General features: G+C 37.8%; 1 long non-coding RNA gene across 1 annotated transcript in view; it reads left to right on the top strand.

The window, feature by feature from the left end:
- LOC118763113 overlaps positions 1–22,807 on the top strand; it is a 285,588-nt gene extending 262,781 nt beyond the window's left edge. Inside the window, exon 3 of the long non-coding RNA XR_004998867.1 lies at positions 22,753–22,807. This is a non-coding gene — a long non-coding RNA (uncharacterized LOC118763113). The remainder of the gene's footprint in view (positions 1–22,752) is intronic.
- Positions 22,808–23,934: the final 1,127 nt, after the last annotated feature.

Here is a 23,934-nt window from a genome sequence, read left to right as displayed (position 1 = left end):
CCACAAACATGTGTACCCTTAACGTAGTTCTCGGGGATATTCAGCGTGACACAGAGAGTGACAAGGCCGGCCCTTTGAAATACAGGTACAACAGAAACAGGAAGTAAGAGAGTGAGAGAGTTGTGGTGAAAGAGTACAGCAGGGATCACCACCATCCCCTGCCAGAGCCTCGTGGAGCTTTTAGGTGTTTTCGCTCAATAAACACTCACAACGCCCGGTCTGGGAACACTATGTAATACAATATATATCAAGTATAAAATACTATGGAATATAATACATATCAAGTATACAACATTATGGAATACAACATGTAGCATGTCTGCAACACTAGGAAATACAGTACATATCAAGTATATAACACTATGGAATACAACATGTAACATGTATACAATACAATGGAATACAATATATATCAAGTATACAACACTATGGAATACAACATATAGCATGTACACAATACTATGGAATACAACATGTAGCATGTATGCAACACTATGGAATACAACATGTAGCATGTATACAGCACCGCGGAATACAATACGTAGTAAATATACATCACTATGGAATACAATGCATAGCAAGTAAGTAGTTTAGTAGTTACCTAGTAGATATGATGCAGTGTCTGGTGCTAAATAACTTCAGTGGAATCAAATGTAGAGTGTGTGTGTGTGTGCAGTCCAAAATTGCAGAAACTCATGTCTAAAGGAAGTTTCATGTGGTAAAGTTTTCTTGAGAAGTGCTTGAGATTAGATGCTGTTGAAAGAGACCTGGGTGACATGGCCCCATGGGGGAATGCTTCCTTTCCTCCTCTTTTGACACAACCCATTTCTAGAACTGATGCATGTTTGGCAGGTGATTAAAGAGGCACTGCACTGCATCAGTTATGATGATAAGGGTTCCAGTTGATCCCACCACCAATCGAACAGTTGGCTCGCTCCACACACACATGCACCCTTTATGTAGTTCTCAGGGAAATTCGACATGACACAGAATGTGACAAAGCTGGCCCTTTGAAATACAGGAACTACTAATTTTTGCCAGCTGAGTGGACTGGAGCAACGTGAAATAAAGTGTCTTGCTCAAGGACACAACACATCACTGGGAATTGAACTCATGATCTTATGGTTAGTAGCCGAAGATCCTAACCACTAAACCACACGCCTTCACTAGTGTTTAAGTTGCATGTGGATGATGCCCAGTTAGGGAAATTTTGGAAGAACAGTCATGCCATTTGCAATCCAAGACGACAAAAGCACTTGATTCAAATTGTAGCGCAGTGTAGTTAAGAAGTTCATTTTACAACCATGTGGATTCAGGTTCAATCCTTCAGGTCAACCAAAGTAACGAGAAGGAAATCTTTGGTATATGGAAACTGTATAGAAGCCTATCAAAGGGCCCTGTTCATACACATGGGTAATAGACTTAGTTTATTACTCTTTTACTCTTTTACTTGTTTCAGCCATTTGACTGCGGCCATGCTGGAGCACCGCATTTAGTCGAGTAGATCGACCCCAGGGCTTATTCTTTGTAAGCCTAGTACTTATTCTATCGGCCTCTTTTGCTGAACCGCTAAGTTACGGGGATGTAAACACACCAGCATCAGTTGTCAAACAATGTTGGGGGGACAAACACAGACACGAAAACAAACACACACACACACACATACATATATATATATATATATATATATATATATATACACATATGTATGATGGGCTTCTTTCAGTTTCCATCTGCCAAATCCACTCACAAGGCTTTGGTCAGCCCGAGGCTATAGTAGAAGACACTTGTCCAAGATACCACGCAGTGGGACTGAACCCGGAACCATGTGGTTCTTTACAACACATTTCAATATCTTTAACAGTATCCACACAATTTTCAAGTATTTGGGTCAGTCTGCTGGTTCAATGATAACTTCTTTCCTTCCTTCCTTCCTTCCTTCCTTCCTTCCTTCCTGCCTTCCTTCCTCTCAGCTGTCTGTCTTGGAACCTCTAAAAAGGTCAAGGACATTGCTTTTCCTTCTTTGACTAAACCATAATTTATTTTGTTGCTTAAGTGACACATCTAGTGATTTTCCTACAAAGCATTTAATTAAAATTTCTCAAACTAATTCTTAATTCGTTGCAATTATTTTCCCTTTATATAAGTGCAGGAGTGGCTGTGTGGTACGTAGCTTGCTTACCAACCACATGGTTTCGGGTTCAGTCCCACTGTGTGGCACCTTGGGCAAGTGTCTTCTACTATAGCCTTGGGCTGACCAAAGCCTTGTGAGTGGATTTGGTAGATGGAAACTGAAAGAGGCCCGTCGTATGTGTGTGTGTGTGTGTGTATGTGTGTGTGTGTGTGTGTGTGTGTGCGTGCGTGCGTGTATGTATATGTTTGTGTGTCTGTGTTTGTTCCCCCAACATCGCTTGACAACCGATGCTGGTGTGTTTATGTCCCCATCACTTAGCAGTTTGGCAAGTGACCAATAGAATAAGTAGTAGGCTTACAAAGAATAAGTCCTGGGGTTGATTTGGTCAGCTAAAGGTGGTGCTCTAGCATGGCCGCAGTCAAATGACTGAAACAAATAAAAGAATAAAAGGAATTATTTTCAGTGCTGCTAAAGATTTAGAATTAGTTTTTTTTTCCTTCTCCAACTAAAAGGGGATTTCAGTGAAACTGGGAATGTTTTGCATACATTATTTAGAACATCCCAGTTAACTTATCTGACTAGCAATTGAGTATGAATGAGTTTAAAATCTAGTTATTGATTTCTATTAACTTGATTAGTTTTGCTTAAAAAAAAAAACCTGTCAGACTTTCGCTGATAGATATTTTCAATTAACAATTTCTTGGAATATTTGTTCTACACTGAGTTACAAACACTTCCTTGTCTTCTCACCATCAGGAGTGTGGTGAACCTGTGATTGGACCAATGGAAACTGCTGGTACTCCTCCTCCTCCCCCTCCCATCCTTCTCCTCTTCTTCCTCCTCCCCTTCCTCCTCTTCCTCTTTCTCTTCCTCCTCCTCTCCTTTCTCTTCCTCCTCCCCTTCCTCTTCCCCTTCCCCTTCCCTCTCCCCTTCCCCTTCCTCCTCCTCTCCTTTTTCCTCCTCCTCCCCTTCCTCTTCCCCTTCCCCTTCCCCCTCCTCCCCTTTCTCTTCCTCCTCTTCCTTTTCCTCCTCCTCCCGTTTCTCTTCCTCTTTCTCTTCTTCCTCTTCCTCGTCCTCTTCGTCCTCCCCTTCCCCTTCGTCCTCCCCTCCCTCTTCCTTTTTGACTTCCTCCTCTTTCTCGTCCTTTTCCTCCCCCTTCTTTTCTTCCTCCACTTCCTCCTCCTCCTATTCCCCCTTCTCTTCCACCACCACCACCACCACCATCATCATTTATTGCCATTGTGAGATGTCAAGAGGAGGAGAGACACAAAGACGTACGCATAAATACACACGAACTCAGACACATGCATGCGCATGTACACACCCACACACACACACACAAACACACACACAAATCTCTGTTGGTTCACCAAAAGCAATAAATTACAAGACTCAATGAAAATGTAAAGTATTCTTTAATACATTATAATGTAATAATATTACCACAAGAACCAGAAATGAAATAAAGCGTAGGAACTCAAAGCAGCCATATATATGCCAGTAGCACTTAAAAATTATCCAGCACACACTGTAAAGTGGTTGACATATTACTAAGGTTCTATGTGTAAACCACTATCAAATTCTTACAAATTTAGTTACCCATATCCAGCGCTGAATTAACCATTAAGCAAAATAAGGGAAGGAGGGCACTATGGAAACGGTAAATGATTTATGACACAAAAAATGAAGAATCACTTTAAAGTTGCTAAAATAATATTCGAAGTGGTTTATATGGTCAGAAATGTGATTTCGAAGTTTTCATGGTGTCAAAGTAAAACTCTGATTGAAGACTTTGCAGTTAAAAAAAATAGGAGAAAACTTTTCAGATATGAATTCAGTGGAAGTATACAAAAATGAGTGGAGGCACATGGCCTAGTGGTTAGAGCAGTGGACTTGTGGTCGAGGGATCGTGGGTTCGAATCTCAGACTGGGCGATGTGTATGTTTATGAGTGAAACACCTAAGCTCCACATGGCTCCGGCAGAAGGTAATGGTGAACTTCTGCTGACTCTTTCACCACAACTTTCTCTCACTCTTTCCTCCTGCATCTTGCAGCTCACCTGCGATGGACTGGCGTCCTGTCCAGGTAGGGAACTTATATGCTAAGGAAACCAGGTGTGGCTTGAGAAGGGACAAACAACAACATACAAAAATGAACATTATTTTCCATCTTACTGTTAGCTTTGTTTCATTTTGAAAATTAAAAATTTATTTCATGGTTTATTATTGTTTATATTTTGAATTACATATATTTAATACATGGTGGCACCAAAATCTCTTAAGTGCTTAGAGCCTCTGTGGATCTTAACCTGGCCCTACCATTATTACTGATACAGACCAAGGCAGCAAGCTGGTAGAATCTTTTGTACATCAAGGTGGCGAGCTGGCAGAAACATTAGCATGCCGGACGAAATGTGTAGCTGTATTTCGTCTGCCGTTACATTCAGAATTCAAATTCCGCTGAGGTCGACTTTCCCTTTCATCCTTTCGAGGTTGATAAATTAAGTACCAGTTATGCACTGGGGTCGATGTAATTGACTTAATCCGTTTGTCTGTCCTTGTTTGGCCCCTCTGTGTTTAGCCCCTTGTGGGTAGTAAAGAAATAGGTATTTCATCTGTCTTTATGTTCTGAGTTCAAATTCTGCTGAGGTCGACTTTGTCTTTCATCCTTTCGAGGTTGATAAATTAAGTACCAGTTACACACTGGGGTCGATGTAATCGACTTAATCCGTTTGTCTGTCCTTGTTTGTCCCCTCTGTGTTTAGCCCCTTGTGGGTTGTAAAGAAATAGGTATTTCATCTGTCTTTATGTTCTGAGTTCAAATTCTGCTGAGGTCGGCTTTGTCTTTCATCCTTTCGAGGTTGATAAATTAAGTACCAGTTACACACTGGGGTTGATGTAATCGACTTAATCCGTTTGTCTGTCCTTGTTTGTCCCCTCTGTGTTTAGCCCCCTGTGGGCAATAAAGAAAAAAGAAACGGTTGCATGCCAGGTGAAACGCTTAGCGGTATTTTGTTTGTCTTTACGTTCTGAGTTCAAATTCCATTGAGATTGACTTTGCCTTTCTTCCTTTCAGGGTCAATAAATTAAGTACCAGTTGCGTACTGGGGGCTATCTAATTGACTGGCTCCTCCCCCAAAATTTTGGGCCTCGTGCCTAGAGTAGAAAAGAATCTTTAGCACATCAGACAAAATGCTTAGCAGCATTTCTTTTGTGTTTTTTTAATTTTTATGCTCTGAGTTCAAATCCTACGGAGGCCAACTTTGCACTTCAGTTTTTCAGGTCTGAGTACTGTGAAGAAATTGACTATCCTCCCAACTCTTAAAATTGACAGTTTTTGATATCTTGGTATCTGAAAGCAGCTGGAGACACAATAGTTTGATCAAAAAGAACCAGCTATTGCAAGCAAAAATAAATATTGAAAAAAAAACAAACACATATGACCAAATTTGGACATACGACAGTTTAACATAATAGCAACGAGATATATATATATATATCGCCATGTTGATTCGTTAGCTACTGCACGCATTTTTTTTCTCTCCTTCTTTCTGTGTTTTTTTTTCTCTCTGTGTATCTTTCTGTTGAAGAGCGTAGGCTCGAAACGTTAAAGACTTGTTTTATTTATATTTCCTGAGCGCCATACTAATACAATTGTTCGTTTGTTTTCCACCTGCCTTCGTCTTTTGTCTATTTTCATAAAGCTTCCCGTTATATTCCACCTGTGCATACCTTCCTTCTTGTGACACTTGTGAAGACCTGTTGAGGCAAGTGAAAATCAAAACAAATCAAAATAGATGAACATCAATGGAATTTGTATCTTTGTGGTACCAGTGCCGGTGGCACGTGGCACACAAGAAAACCATCCGAACATGGCCGTAGCCAGTACCGCATCGACTGGCCTCCGTGCTGTGGGCACGTAACAAACACCATCCGATCGTGGCCGTTTGCCAGCCTCATCTGGCAGCACATAAAAACACCATCCGAGCGTGGCCGTCTGCCAGCCTCGTCTGGCACCTGTGTCGGTGGCACATAAAAAACACCATCCGAGCATGGCCGTTTGCCAGCCTCGTCTGGCACCTGTGTCGGTGGCACATAAAATCACCCACTACACTCTCGGAGTGGTTGGCGTTAGGAAGGGCATCCAGCTGAAGAAACACTGCCAGATCTGACTGAACTGGTGCAGCTTTCGGGCTCCCCAGACCCCAGTTGAACCGTCCAACCCATGCTAGCATGGAAAGCGGACGTTAAATGATGATGATGATGATGATGATGATATATATATATAAATATATATATATGAATGCTTTTGAAATGCTGAAGTGCAAAAGGTGTCTAGGTGCACCATGAATTTAAAAAAAAATATAGTTTTAGGCTTTAGAACTTCCATTCTAATTTCTTGAGTATCTTGAAAAAACATTATTCCTAATTTTGTTTTTCACAAGCATGAATAATAAAACATGGTAAGTAATCATGTTGAACATTTTTTTCTATATTTTTGGCTTGAAAACATATTTTTTTGTTTTTAACTTCCATGTGAAGTGTGCAAGTAATTTCTTATTTTCCATCATGCGAAGTACAGCAGTAATTTGTTTTTTTTTGTTTGACTCCCAGCACATTACCAAGTCAAAAAAAGATTGAGAACTGCTGATATAAATTGTGGAAGTTACAACACTATGCTATATAAGATGCAGCATTATATCATGTTATAACAATGTAGATAATTAGATTAAATAAGAGGAAACATTTTATGTGGCTTACAGATTAGGTAGTCGTGACTGGACTGACTCACACTTGAATATTTTATGAAAATATGATTGGTTAAATAGATAAATAAATAACTGGAGCTCAAGGGAAGTAACCCAAAACATTGCAGCAAATAGTATAAAAGTTTCCTTGGAGATAAGAATGCAGTATTTAGTGCAGGGTAACTTCAGATTTCCTGAAAACAATAGAGCTCATGGTATCCCACTTCTGTTTATGATCTATATAAACAATATGCAAATAGATACACATTTATATTTACTTCCCTTTGTCAATGGTACATTTGCACTTCTCACTTAAAACTATTGTTAAAATATGCTTTGAAAAACTAATCAATAAATCAATCATTATATCAGGCCAGCTTAATTCAAACAAACTAGATTTAAAACAATAATATATAAACAAAAGATTGCTTACTTGGCTTGAGTATTGGTATTATTGATATCACTTATTACTCAGAGAATATAAATAACATAAAGATAGGAAGTTGAAACAATACAAGGAAGCGATGTTGTGTTTCACGCTTTCTTTGGTAGCTACAGAAAGGATGCAATTTTCTCTCACATTTAAACAATAGTTGTTGTAGTTATTAAAGCCCTTTACGTTCTTTTAGCTCCTTTAGCCCCAGGTCTGTCCTAGTTAAGTAGGTCTCAGAGTCATTTGCTTCATGTCCATATTACATACAACCATCTTCTGCAATCTGAAACAATGACTGAAGCGTTTGACCCATAACTGGGGCCCTTGAACCCACAACCAGAGCCCTTGATGCATAACTGGGATAACTTCTCAGAACATCCTAAATGGAGCCTCATCACTAAATTCCACTTATTGTCTTGCTTAGAACTCTAAAAGCAATGAGCACTGGCAGACACGATAGAACTCTGAAGGACCAACAAACATTGCTAGACAGGCACCAACATATATATATATATGTATGTATATATATATGTATATATATGTATATATATCTATATATATATATATATATACACACACATACATACATGTATGTATATATAATCAAAATAAGCAACAAACATTGCTCTGCATTTAAATTGATGTAATGGTTGCATTGTTCAATTAAATGGAGTTGCTTGAAACGATCATACTGCATTACCTCTGGATGTCCTTGTTGCTTATTTTGATTATAATCACTTTATTTTGAAATTGTATGGATAATACCAAACTAAATTCTGGTGCCTTAACTGAAGTACCATATTCATCTGAATTTAAATTTATGTGTATATATATATATATATATATTATATATATATATATAGTCACAATGAAAATGTTTAAACCTCTTATAGGGATATTTATCTAACATAACTGGTTTAATATATTAAATTTTGAAGAGATATTTCATCAATGAATATATTATATGAGATATTGTAAAATATCAAACATTATTGTCGAGTTAGAAAACAGAGAGATCTAATGGATACAAATTGATTTATTAATTAATCAACATATTCACAGACAGTTGTTTCATTTCACAAACAAAATTATAATTACAAAACAACAAAAAAAACAAATGGAAAACAGGACAAGTAACACAAAGAACGACTCTTCATCAGTTGTCAGCTGTCTATTTACTCCCAATTTCAAGCACTGAATGACAATATGAGTCTTTGAAGACATCTGCTCCCATAAGTATGAAAATATTCTGGCAAATTGAATTTAAATGTTGAAGTGAATCTTACAATTTTTGTGTGCTTTTAGTTAGCTTATAAACACCTTCCATACTGCAATTGTTTTCATTTCAGCACACAATCTCAGATCAGGTCACTTGCTATGCAAGTACATCTCCGTAATATTTTAAATACCTTGTGTGGAATATCATGAGGGTGTACAAAGGACAATAAGGATTATATTAGGATATGTTTGGGATACGTATATATATGAATAGGCACTGGCATGGCTGTATGGTTAGAAGTTTACTTCCTAATCACATAATTCCATGTTCAACCCCACCGTGTGGCACCTTGGGCTGGTGTCTTCTATTATATGCCTTGTTCTGACCAAAGCCTAGTGAGTGGATTTGGTAGATGAAAACTGAAAGAAGATTATCACACACACACACATACATATACATACATACATACATACATACGTACATACATACATACATACATACATACATACATACATACATACATACATACATACATACATACATATATGCACACACATATATATAAATATATTGGGTTGGCAACTAAGTTCCTGCTGTTTTCTTAAATTTTGGAATCTATTTTTTATGAGAATTCTATTTTTGCATCATTCTGGAATCTATTTTGTTTTTTTTAATGACTGATACAGGTAAAAGATACATATACTGATACAGGTAAAAGATAAATATACAAACACACTTGTTGCAGATGATTGTGTAGCATAAGAATTAATGGACAACCTTGAAGCATGTTGCTAGCTTTAAATATTTGGTAAGCATCGTTCCATCAGATAGGAAAATCATCAAAGAAATTAAGTTTAAGATTGGACAGGCGAAGGTTGCTTAATGTGAGATCAAATATGTATTGTCAAATAAATGGTTATGAATAAGAATGAGTTAAAGTGTCCGAGGGGAATGTGCAGAGCTCATCTTTACATATTGATGTGTGATCTGGAGCAGCATCGATAAACCAGAGTAAAATGTTATCAACGCTGCATAGTTGTCGCCTCTTAGATAAATACTGAAGATATTCTATTTACAGGTAGAATAACAAGATATTGACGTATTCAGGTGAGCAGAAACCACCAGAAAACTTCTTAGCAACTTAAAAAAGGCAACAGGCTGAGTTCATAGGACATCATATGGAATGACGATGTCTTGAACATTTGATGACAACTGGCAAACTGAAGCAACAAAGAAACTGAGAAAGACAGACAGACAGACAGATTGAAAGATACATAGACAGATAGGCGTAGGAGTGGCTGTGTAGTAAGTAGCTTGATTACCAATCACATGGTTCCACGTTCAGTCCCACTGCGTGGCAACTTGGGCAAGTGTCTTCTACTATAGCCTCAGGCCGATCAAAGCCTTGTGAGTGGATTTGGTAGATGGAAACTGAAAGAAGCCCGTTGTATATATGTATATATATATATATATATATATATGTGTGTGTGTGTGTGTGTGTGTTTGTGTGTCTGAGTTGTCCCCTCAACATCGCTCGACAACTGATGCTGGTGTGTTTATGTCCCCGTAACTTAGCGGTTTGGCAAAAGAGACAGATAGAATAAGTACTAGGCTTACAAAGAATAAGTCCTTGGGTCGATTTGCTCGATTGACTAAAGGCAGTGCTCCAGCATGGTCACAGTCAAATGACTGAAACAAGTAAAAGAGTAAAAGAGATAGACAGATAGATAGATGGACAGACAGGTAGATAGATATATTGATAGATAGATAGATAGATAGATAGATAGATAGATAGACAGACAGACAGAGGGAGAGAGAGAGAGAGAAGATTCTGGCTACAGAAAGACCACCCCCAAAACATTGTAGTTTGTGTATGGTACAGGACGAGGTGGAGATCCATGATCACCAATGCCTGTAAACATGACACATAAAGCAGAGTGAGTATAAGCATTCATAGTACAACCGTATTCTCTGTTATTTGAACACAATATATCTAGAGCTATATCGTCCAACGATGTGTCCTTTTTTGTACGACAGTGATAAATGGGAGATTTAATTGTTATTTCTAGCAGGGCAAACAACCATACAGACCTTTCCATGGAATTCTAATTTGGGGAAATGAAAAGAAATTGGTATAAAATTCCTGAAAATGGAACTCAGTAAATACTATAACAATGGCTGACACTGAACCAGTGATGAACTCTGACATTCTGACTATAAAGAAATATAAATCCTGATTATAAAGGATCTGTTTAGAATTATATATGACATCATAGGTAATAAATTACCAAAATCTTTGGAAACAATATTTATCAAGCCGAGCTCAGATGGAAGCCACTGCTTGGATTGTATTATAATTGAGCATCAGATAAGGTATATCTGTCTCCTTGTCTGTCTGCCTCTCTGTATCCCTATCTATCTATCTATCTATCTATCTACCTATCTATCTATCTATCTATCTATCTATCTATCTATCTATATCTATCTATCTATCTATCTATCTATCTATCTCTGGTAGATGCGCCTGAAAGGATTTGAGACAAACACTTGGTCAATCTTTCATCAACTTCTTCAAGTATCACTTGAAAAGGAAAGTGAGAGTAGAGAGGCAAGTTTTGTCTAGTGAATGTTTTAAAAAAAGATGGGTGAATGTAGCAAGGATGACACGTATGAATGACGGAGCCACCTTGACTATGATCCTATGAACCGTAAAAATTAATACAGAGAGTTGCTTATTTGTAAAAAAATATAACGTGACTTCAATGACTGAGGTTACCATGGTCTTTTCTGTAGGTTTTTCTTTCCACGGGTAAACCTCACCTGTCCTCCCCTTTACACTTTATATTGACATTTCTGTGATAACGATCCCTATTGATCAATTCTTTTCTTTTTCCTTTTATTTTTTTTACCCCCCACTTTTTTTTTAGCTTTCCTCTTTCTTTTTACGATCCCTTTTGATCGAAAACCAAACCCCCTTTTTTTTAATCCCGAAAAAGAAAAGCTCTACCTTGTAATTTGTCCCGTCTGTGTGCAGCCTTTGTGGCTAATAAAGAAACATATCTAACTATCTATCTGTCTGTCTGTCTGTCTGTCTATCTATCTGTCTGTCTATCTATCTATCTGTCTATCTAATATATCTATCTATCTATCTATCTATATATCTATATGTATGTCTATCTATCTATCTATCTATCTATCTATCTATCTATCTATCTATCTATCTATCTATCTATCTATCTATCTATCTATCTGCCTGTCTGTCTATCTGTCTGTCTGTCTGTCTGTCTGTCTCTCTCTCTCTCTCTATCTATCTATCTATCTATCTATCTATCTTCTTACCTGTCTGCAATCGTGGCACTCAGTTATGACGACAAGGGTTCCAGTTGATCCGATCAACGGAACAGCCTGCTCGTGAAATTAACGTGCAAGTGGCTGAGCACTCCACAGACATGTGTACCATTAATGTAGTTCTCGGGGAGATTCAGCAAGACACAGAGGCTGGACCTTTGAAATATAGGTACAACGGAAACAGGAAGAAAGAGTGAAAGAAAGAATACAGCAGAGTTCACCACCACCCCCTGCTGGAGCCTTATGGAACTTTAGGTGTTTTCTCTCAGAATCGAAACCGTAACCCTATGACCACAATTCCACTGTCCTAACCACTGGGCTATTGCACCTCTGCAAAAAGAAGTACTCCATTGGTTACGATGACAAGGGTTTCAGCCGATACAATCAACAGAACAGCTTGCTCGTGAAATTAACGGGCAAGTGGCTGAGCACTCCACAGGCATGTGCACCTTAACATAGTACTCAGGGATGTCCTGCGTGACAAGGTTGCCACTTTGAAATACAGGTACTACTCATTTTCATCAGCTGAGTGGACTGGAGCAAAGTGAAATAAAATGCCTTGCCCAAGGACATGACGCGTCACCAGGAATTGAACTCATGACCTCACAATTGTGAGCCAAATGCCTAAACCACTCAGCCACGTGCCTTCACACATGTCTGTAATATATTTATGTTGAATCTGTGGTTATATCAACCTACCTTTTAAAAATATATTTCTGCTGATAATTTTGTTATATATTCTTTATATTTTATTTGTTTAATAAATCCTTATTCCTCTGCAGCATTTTCGAAAAATTTTCATAGTATTATGCCGCAGTTATTAACATTTTAAGAAAATCTGTATCAACTCTGGAAATGTATAGAATCATCATCACCATCATCATTGTCACCACCACCACCACCACCACCACTACAACTATTATTATTATTGTTGTTATTTACTTTTTGGTTCATCGTGTTTTTGAAAACACATTTACTTATTTGAGATTTGCTAATATAAGTTCTATAAACTTTTAGATTAGTCACTTAATTATGTTTGCTTAAAAATCACCAGCTTCATCAATTATATATAATATGAAGCATTTCAGTTTAAATTAAATGTCGGAACTAAATCTAAATACCAACATTAAAGCATCCATTCGAGCATGAAATATTCAAATATGAATTTAGGCTAAAAATGTTTACACTAAAAGTTCACCTGAATTCAAATATTACTTGTTAAACTATGTTCTCTATGTGTTATATATGTTTTCCTTTATTGCCCACAAGGGGCTAAACATAGAGAGGACAAACAAGGACAGAGGAAGGGATTAAGTCAATTACATCGACCCCAGTACACAGCTGGTGCTTAATTTATTGACTCCAAAAAGATGAAAGGCAAAGTGGACCTTGGGGGAATTTTAACTCAGAACCTAACGGCAGATGAAATTCTGCTAAGCATTTCACCTGACTTGCTAATGATTCTGCCAGCTCACCGCCCTTTTAAATTTGAGACCAATATATTCTTTTCTACTCAAGGTACAAGGCCTGAAATTTTGGGGGTGGGTGCCAGTCAATTAGATCAACCCCAGTACGCAACTGGTACTTAATTTATCGACTCCGAAAGAATGAAAGGCAAAGTCAACCTCGGTGGAATTTGAACTCAGAATGTAAAGACAGATGAAATACCGCTAAGCATTTCACCTGGTGTGCTAATGTTTCTTATTTCTTTATTGCCCACAAGGAGCTAAACACAGAGGCATGTGTAAAATTTGAATGAAATCGGTTGCAATCACGGCACTCTGTCAGTTATGACAACGAGGGTTCAGTGATGCACACATAGACAGACAGACACACACACACACATTCTCAGTTTTATGTATGTATATATATATATATATATATATATATATACATACATATGCCTTTGGTAGAAATGGCTTGGTTATACGGTGCCAGGTTTTACAATCCTGTAAATAATAATAATGGTATTTATATATGCCTAAATTTATAGAGATCACTGTGCAATGACTAAGACAAAAATGGTCTAGTAACGGGGCATGCAAGCCCTTGACAGAAGAAAGTAGGCTTTCCTATATAGGCCTTCCTTCTGTGTGTATATGTGTGCATGCATATATATATTAGTGTGTGTGCTTATATATGTTTGAGTGTGTGTGTGCATATATATATATATGTGACCTCGTGAAGACGACCTGCAATTTTTTTTCCTCTGTCCTCCCGTCTCGGGATCTTTCTTTCTTTCTCTTATGTTTCCGACGAAGAGCTCCGCTCGAAACGTCATACCCTCCTTCTTCCATTTTCCTGAGCGCCTAATAATAATACTACTGTAATTGTTCCACGTGTTGTTTTTTCTGTTTTCCCGTTTGGATTAACCTTATATATATATATATATATATTCATATATATGCACACACACATACATCCACACTAATATATATATATGCATGCACACACATACACACACATACAGATATGCATGCTCACAAACATATATATGTACACACATGCACACACACATACACACATTCACACACACAAACATATATGTGCACACACACACACATACATACACATGCCCATACATATATATGTAGTGGTTAGTTTATTCATTCAGCTCATGATCATAACATCATGGGTTCAATACCTGGCATCACAGTGTGTCCTTGAGCAAGACTCTTTATTTCACATTGCTCCAGTACGCTCAGCTGGAAAAGATGAGTTGTACCTATATTTCAAAGGGTCGGCCATGTCACATTCTGTGCCACACTGAATCTCCCTGAAAACTACATTAGGTGTATATGTGTCTGTGGAGTACTCAGCCACTTGCAAGTTAATTCCACAAGTAGGCTCTTCCATTAATCAAATCAACTGGGACACTTGACTGACAGAATGTACAATGGGCTTCTTTCAGTTTCCATCTACAAAATCTGTTTACAAGGCTTTGGTCAGTCTGAGGCAGAAACGTTAGCACTCCAGGCGAAATGCGTAGCTGTATTTTGTCTGCCGTTATGTTCTGGGTTCAAATTCCGCCAAGGTTGACTTTGCCTTTCATCCTTTCGGGGTCGATAAATTAAGTACCAGTTATGCACTGGAGTCGCTGTAATCGACTTAACCTGTTTGTCTGTCCTTGTTTGTCCTCTCTGTGTTTAGCCCCTTGTGGGTAGTAAAGAAATATATAGTAGAAGACACTTAGGCCAAGGTGTCACCCATTGGGACTGAACCTGGAACCATGCGGTTGGAAAGCAAACTTCCTACCACACAGCCATTCCTGCACCTATCATATTTACAAATTACTTTAAAATTCACCCAAATTGTAATCTTGTCTTAAAATTGCCGCTCATTAATCTACTTGAATAATGAATAAGCAATCCATTTAGTTTCTTTCTTTTTTTTCTGTTCTGTTCTATTAATTTTAGTTTCATATTTGCTGTTTGAACTGTGCTCTTACGTAACTTATTCTTACGTAACTGGCTGTCAGATTAAGCAGAGAAAAAGTACCAAATGCAGAGAAAATTAAAAAAATAAAACCCCTGCCAGGCAGCAACACTGATTATTAGTGTTGATAGACAGCATAAGATAATGAAATTTCTTAGAAATAGATTAAGTAATAATAATAATAATAATAATGATAATAGAAAATAGAATGGGCCGAGCTAGCATGCTATTTAGCCAGAGCAATGGATGGAGAACGTAGAGGAATTAGAAAAGACAAGAGGAAGGAGTTCTTGAAGTCTTAAAATTCAGTGGAATAGTCAAAACATTGACAGATATTAATCATGTTTTTAAACCTATCTTGAAGCGAATTCAGTAGCCATTGTAGGAGAGAGTGGGGGTGGGTGGGTGTTTGAGAGAGAGAGAGAGAGCTCATGTGAATATTTGTGAAGATAGAGAGAAAGACAGAGAAAGGCAGAGAAGGAGAAAGAGAAAGAGCATGTGTGAAGAGAGTAGAGAGAAAGTGTGTGTGTGTGTGTGAGTGTGCAATGTGAGTGTATGTAAATGAGTCTATGTGAAGAGAGAGAGAACGGGAGAGAGAGTGGGAGAGAGAGTAAATGTGTGTATGTGTGTGTGTGTGTGTGAGTGTGCAATGTGAGTATGTGTGTGTAAGTGAGTCTGTGTGAAGAGAGAGAGAGAGAGAGAGAGAGAGAGTGAGTGTGCAATGTATGTGTGTGTGTGTCTGTTTGAAGAAAGAGAGAATAGGAGAGAGAGAGTGGGAGAGACAAAGTGGGAGAGAGAGAGTGAGAGAGAGAGAGTGGGAGAGAGTGTGGGAGAGTGGAGAGAGAGAGAGTGTGTGCGTGTGAGTGTGCAATGTGAGTATGTGTAAGTGAGAGTGGGAGATAGATAGATAGAGAGAGTGTGTGTGTGTGTGTATGTGAATATGCGAAGAGAAAGACAGAGCAGGAGCAAGAGGGAGATAGAGTAAGATTATGTGTGTGTGAAGAGAGAGAGAAGGAAAGAAAGAGGGAGAGGGGGAGAGAGAAAGAGTGTGTGTATGTGTGTGCATGTGCATGTATTTGTGTATGCATATGTATGTGTCTGTGTGTGCATGTGTAAGCAGATGGGTATGCATTTGTGTGTCTGTTGTGTGTGAGGGGAGAGAAGTCAATGTTTGGTTGCAGGTTTATAACCCAAGGCTTGTATGTCTTTCAACCTGTTAAGAACCGATTTCTTCATACTAACCAACTGCTAAATCTAGATATTGCTTCAATTATTATATAAACTACTTCATCATAATTACATGGAGAATATGTATATATATTTTAAAGTGACATATCATGGAAATTGTTCTGAGTTTTGCAGACAAATAATTTCACCTGGAATATTTCTGTCAACATTGAATTTCAATCAGAAAACTCTCTGATCAACTTCAATTACCTTCTTACATTATTAAAATTTTGGTTTTGGATTTTGGTTTTAATTTTTATCTTTGGATATTTCATGGCATGCATGAAACAATTTTTATAATCTTAGACATTAACATATAAATGCTTTCTAAAGCAAGTAAACTGAAAGGAATCCAGGAGATTAAAAAGAAAACGGGGAAGAAAAAAAAAGAAAAAAGAGACTCTCTTCTTATCACAAAGATAGAATAGCATTTATTTTCCCTAAGGTAAACTGAATGAAGCATAATAATGTCTTTTTCTGGTTTTCTTTTTCCGTGATAAGTTTTATATTCATCTAGCTTTACTGCTGGACAGAAGTCAAAAGAAGGAAGGGACTTGAAGAATATTCCAACTGCTATTCACTAGTTTATTTATGTATGTATTTTTTCCCCTTCATTCTGAAGAACCTCATGTTCTATGCCAACTTTAGATAAGACATCTAAAGTAAGACACATCGATGCAGAATAATATTTTCATGTTGCTTTAATGATTCAAATTGATTTTTTTTTACAGTTTTGAAATTTCTATTTATATTTTGTTTCACAGACATATTTCTGGAAGTTACACTACCTCTGGCTCATGGTTTAATCCATTCTTTTAATTAAATTGTTTTGGCGACAAGACAATTTTTGAAAAAAGTAATATATTTTTTTCCTGTTATAGTAAATATTTTTACTTGAACATTTTGATTTAAAGCCAAATGTTGAACACAACTCATGGTTAGAATCTAATGTCAGATATTGTAGGAAAATTTTGATAAACTGAAGGTACATTTTATTTTTAATGCAGATGTCTCAAGGATCGTGCCAACAACCACCTTGAGCACTTTTTTGAGCTCCATGTGTCTAACACATGTGGGCATGCCTAAAAAGTTAGAAAACAGCACAGCTCCCATGACTTTCAGAAACATTTTTTCACACTCAGAGTTGCTGAAGCATAGAACAAACTACCTGCATCGGTTGTTAGTTTCTGAGATATTGTATCCTTTAAAACCTCCAAGCTTCCTGAAATTCATCAACATTACACCTTATATCCCCACCTCCATACGCATGCACACATGTATACTATGACTCATGCACTGTTCACTTACCTGACTTTTGTACACAATTCTACATACTGTACATACACCTTTGATGAGCTGTAGTGCACCTGAGCACTATACACAATAATTTCATTATTATCATTATTATTGCCTTTGCACAGCTTCTAATGCTGGAGATGTACTACGGTGTCAGCTGTTCACTACCAGTGAACTAAGGTAACACTTCTTATTTTTCGAGTGTCTACCAGAGTATTTGAGCAGTTCCAAGCAGTGCTGTTTTCTGCAATTGCTCCACCCTTCTTATTTATAGTGTATGAGGGAGAAAGATGTCAGCAAGCAGGGTATTGGATAACCTACAAGGTAGAGAAGTCCTAGATCAATAGCTTGAAGGTTATTGCAGCCAAGTGGAAGATCTGTACCATCAGACAATGGTTGGGTGTCAACTAGCAAACTAGCTTCTAATGCAGGTTAGCCTCACTATTGGCTGTGCTTGTTGCACTCTTGTACACCACTTGGTACTTGGTATAGATGTTCAGAGCTGCAGTTTGGTGGAGGAATGATGCCACCTGCCTTACTCACTGTCCAAAGATGTTTTATCCAGAGACATGAGGTCGTGAGCTTCACTTGTAACTGATGTCACCACTGCTGCATCAAGGGCAGGCCTTGCTGCTCACATGACAGAGAGGATTTCTGGACAAACCAATCAATGTTGACCTACAATAGACAGGTGACATCAATATATGTATGTACATGTGTCAATTTGTGTGTTTGTGCATGTGTCTCCTTGTCTTGACATTGTCACATGTTCATTTCTAGTCTACCATGATAACATATCTAGTCATGGGAAAATATTTATTTCTTTATTGCTCACAGGGGGCTAAACATTGAGGGGACAAACAAGGGATTAAGTAGATTACATCGACTCCAGTGCATAACTGGTACATATTTAACTGACCCCGAAAGGATGGAAGGCAAAGTCGACCTTGGTGGAATTTGAACTCAGAACGTAACAGCAGATGAAATACCGCTAAGCATTTTGCCCAGTATTCTAACGATTCTGCCAGCTCACCACCCTTGAAAATATTACCTTACTTGTAAACAGATAAGGGTTGATGACAGGAAGAACATCCAGCTGCAGAAAATCTGTGTTAACAAATTTTATCTGATCCATGCAAACATGAAAATGTGAATGTTAAAACATCCACAATGATAATAATATACTTTGGACAAATTCTTGTAATATTTAACATAAGCAAAACAAAAATCTATTTCAAAGAACAGAAAACATGTCATTACCTTTTAAGCACAATTTAAAAAAATTTCAAGTAGATAAATTGCAATATGGAAACCTGATTTTTTTTTTGAAGATGAGAAATTTATGCTTACAAAATCATTATTCATTATTTACAAATGCTTGGATTCAGCAATAAACTAAGAACAATTTTTCAAGACCAATTTTAAAACATGATCTTTCTTATCTGATTTATCATCAACATCATTGTTGTTTAATGTCTGCTTTCCATGTTGGCATGGGTTGGACAATTTGACTGAGGGCTAGCAAGCCAGCTGCACCAGGCTCCCATCCAATCTGGCAATGTTTCTACAGCTGGATGCCCTTCCTAATGCCAACCACTCCGAGAGTGTGGTGGGATCCTTTTTATGTGTCACTGGCATGGGGGCCAGTCAGGCAGTACTGGCATCAGCCATGCTTGAATGGTGCTTTTTATATGTCACTGGCACAGGAGCCAGTTGGGCACCACTGGCAACAACCATGCTCCATTGGTGCTTCTAACATGTCACTGGCACAGGAGCCAGTCAGGTGGCACTGGCAATGATCACGTTCAAATGGTGCTTTTTACATGCCACCGGCTTGGGACTAGTCAGCCAGCACTGGCACCAACCACGCTACAATGGTGCTTTTTATGTGCCACTGGCACGGGACCAGTCAGCCTGCACAGGACCAGTCAGTCTGCATGGGACCAGTCAGCTAGCACTGGCAATGGCCATGCTCCAATGGTGCTTTTTATGTGCCACCAGCATGGGATCAGTTAGGTAGTACTCACATCGACCATGCTCAAATGGTGCTTTTTATGTGCCACCAGTACAGGTGCCAATCAGGTGGTACTGTCATCAGCAACGACAATGACTTCACTTGCCTCAACAAGTCTTCACAAGCACCAGTTTATTGCTCAATGATTGAAGGGTACTCTTAAATGGGCTGGCAACGCTGTACTCACATAGGCCATGGTTATGGTCTCACTTGGCTTGCCGGGTCTTCTCAAGCACAAATAAGTAAACAAACAAACATAAATGAATAAATAAGGTACATACTAAAAAGGTTTTGCTGAGTAGGTTAGCTATGTGTCCACTCTGACTGAGCCTTGATTTCATCTAATTCACTGGCCCCCTCCCCCAAAATTGCAGGCTTTGTGCCTAGAGTAGAAAAGAATATTTATTTTACATTAAGGTGGCGAGCTGGCAGAAACATTAGCACACCGGGCAAAATGCTTAGCAGTATTTCATCTGCCGTTATGTTCTGAGTTCAAATTCTGCCATGGTCGACTTTGTCATTCATTCTTTCAAGGTCAATCAAATAAGTACCAATTACGCACTGGGTTTGATATAATCAACTTAATCCATTTGTCTATCCTTGTTTGTCCTCTCTGTGTTTAGCCCCTTGTGAGTAGTAAAGAAATAGGTATTTTGTCTGTTTTTATGTTCCCACACAGCCACACCTATACCTATATATGCACATATAAATACATATACAGGGTGATTCAAAAGTCACCATACATAGGAACAATTTATCTCTTTATAAAAAACAGTTTAAAAGAACAGTTTTTTTTTCATTTAGCAGGCTCTATATGGTTACCATTGTTTTGAATACTCATTGCAATAAGTTTACCCTCACTCATTGTGAACTCGTAATAGCACATCTGGTGATACGTGTGCAAATGAGTTGGTGATGCAATCCTTCAAATTATTTATGTCTTTTTATCTTTCCACAATACACCATGCCTTTCAAATGGCCCCAAAGATAGAAATCAAGAGGGGAATCTAGGTTATCTTATAAAGTGTTTCTTATAAAAAAATAAATTTTTCCTATGTATGGAGACTCTTGAATCACCCTGTATATGTACATAAGTATATGTGTGTGTTACTTTGCTTTGACATCTCTTGACAGTTGTATATGAATGTCACTCTTCTGCAAGCGATGTCTTTCGTTTCCAGTCTTCCATGAAAACATGTCTGGTCATGGGGAAAAATTAATAGGAGTGGATTGACAACAAGAAAAGCATCTGACTATAGAAAATTTACCTCAACAAATTTTCTGACCCATGCAAGCATGGAAAATTGGATGTTAAAACGATGAAGAGGATGATGATAAAATTTCAACAATAATCAATAAAGTTCACTTATATAAATAAGTTGGTATGCTACAGTGGAGATGTAAATTCTAACAATGCTGCGTAGAGTCCTAAAAAAACTTATATATAGTTTTGTATTTACCCCGGTGGCATGCAAACTTATTCTTATTTGCAAGCTTTATAAATTATATTAACCTAATAAACACCTGGCTTGAGGTTAGAAAAGTTATTATTGTTTACACAATTTCTCCTAATGACACTCTTCCATTCTTTCAACATACATTTTGGTTTATCAGTATTTATCTGTCATTTTTATTTTCTTACAAAGATTCAAAGATAGGCATAGGAGTGGCTGTGTGGTAAGTAGCTTGCTTAGAAACCACATAGTTCCAGGTTCAGTCCCACTGCGTGGCACCTTGGGCAAGAGTCTTCTACTATAGCCTCGGGCCAACCAAAGCCTTGTGCGTAGATTTGGTAGATGGAAACTGAAAGAAGCCTGTTGTATGTATATATATATATATGTATGTGTGTGTATATGTTTGTGTGTCGACAACTAATGCTGGTGTGTTTACATCCCTGTAACTTAGTGGTTCAGTAAAAGAGACTGATAGAATAAGTACTAGACTTACAAAGAATAAGTCCTGGGGTCGATTTGCTCGACTAAAGGCGGTGCTCCAGCATGGCCGCAGTCACATGACTAAAACAAGTAAAAGAGTATATTTTTTAAACTTGATGGTTTGCAAACTTTTAATGTGGAGAAAAGATACATGTCCAAAATAGGAGTTATTGGGGGAAATTCTAGACTAGTGGTTCTCAACTAAGTTTTCTGGGGGTACACATAAGAGTTTTAGGGGGTCATGCAAGCAAAGCAGTAAATTGGGGATCCACAGAAGTATTTAAAAGATGCGTGAAATAATTTTGTTTTTGATATATTTATTGTAAGAAACAGCTAGACATAGTTCAACCTGTTTCTGGCCACTGAAACATGTGCTTCCAGAGAGTTCTTTTGCAAACCTACACAAAGTGCAGGCATGGCTGTGTGGTAAGAAACTTGCTTCCTAATCACATGGTTCTCAGTTCAGTCTCACTGTGTGGCACCTTGGACAAGTGTCTTCTACTATAGCCTCGAGCTGACCAATGCCTTGTGAGTGGATTTGGTAGATGGAAACTGATGGAAGCCCATCATATATATATATATATATATATTATATATATATATATATATATGTATGTATATATCTGTGTGTGTGTCATTGTGTCACTGTTTGTTACCCCACTATCGCTTGATACCCAATGTTGGTGGGTTTACATCCCTGTGACTTATCCTTACAAAGGATAAGTCCTGGGGTCGATTTCTTCAACTAAAACCATTTAAGGTGGTGCTCCAGCATGGCCACAGTCAAATGAGTGAAACAAGCAAAAGAATAAAAGAGCAAGTTAATGACTTGTTCAGAGTATCTCTGCAGATATTCTATAGAAATTACAGCCAGCACTAATTTTTGTTACGTTTCATATCCAAGATGCCAGATGTAAGCTTTTCATAGAATATCTATAGAGATAACCTAAACAAGTGATGTAAAGTGCACTGCTAACACAGTAGGACATGGTACTGACTTATAAAAATGTTTAATATATTAGGTTGTTCCAAAAATAATGACTGATTTCAGAAACATAATGTTATTCTGGGAAAATTAACAATAGAAATGTTTTGATTAGTCAAAGTATGAGCCGTGAACGTCTATGCATCACTACAACTGATCAACGAGATTATTTATGTTTCTTTGATAAAAACTTATTGGCTTTGATGCTAAGAAATCTTTGAAAGCTGATTCCACCTCTGGTTTGGACCTGAAAGTTTTATCACTTAAAAACGTTTATTAATGCTTTAAAAAATGGTAGTCTGTGGGTGAAAGATCAAGAGAATATGGAGGATGTGGTAAAGTCTCATATCCCAAGTCTGTGAGTTTCTGCAGCGTCATTCTTGCAACATATGACTTTGCATTACAGTGGAGCAGAATTGGGCCACACCGATTCACCAATGCAAATCTCATTTTTTGCAAGTGAGCATGCATTTCAGTGAGTTGATTGTAGTAAAGCTCTGCTGTAATGCTCTGATTGACTTCCAGAAAGCTGTAATGGACAACACCAGTTGCAGACCACCAGACAGACATCATAATCTTTTGCTGATGCAACTTTGGCTTTGGGAAATGTTTCGGGGTGGGAACTCATCACAATCAAGCCATTGATTTGATCGTTTATGGTTATCATAAAGGATCCACTTTTCATCACAAGTGACTATTTGGTCAAGAAAAGTATCATTGGTTTTCACAGAAAGAGCATTGAGTACACTTCAAAACATTAAACTTATTGATTTTCATTGAGCTCATATGGTACCCATTTATCAAGTTTTTTCACCTTAACAATCTTCTGCAGATTCCATGAGACTGTTGCAATACCAACACCAAGTGACTGAAAGATTTCTCTGATACTTTGACATGGGTTTTGTTCGACAATTGCTTTCAATTATTCATTGTCAAGACTGCATGACCAGCCTCAACCTTCTTCATCTTCAAGGCTCTCATCACCACTACAGAATTTCTGAAACCAATTTTGCACTGTACGATCACTTGTGGACCCCTCTTCCAATGCTGCATTGATATTGGCAACTGTTTGGGAAGCATTGTGCCAAAGTTTGAACTCATGTAAGAAAAGTAAGCAAAGGTCCTTTTTGTCATGTTCATAATTAAGAGTGCCTATGCTTCA

The sequence above is a fragment of the Octopus sinensis genome, linkage group LG4 (genome assembly GCF_006345805.1).
Source record: "Octopus sinensis linkage group LG4, ASM634580v1, whole genome shotgun sequence".
NCBI lineage: Eukaryota > Metazoa > Mollusca > Cephalopoda > Octopoda > Octopodidae > Octopus > Octopus sinensis.
The sequence above is the reverse complement of the archived record's forward strand: the minus strand, read 5'-3'. Positions and strand labels throughout refer to the sequence as shown.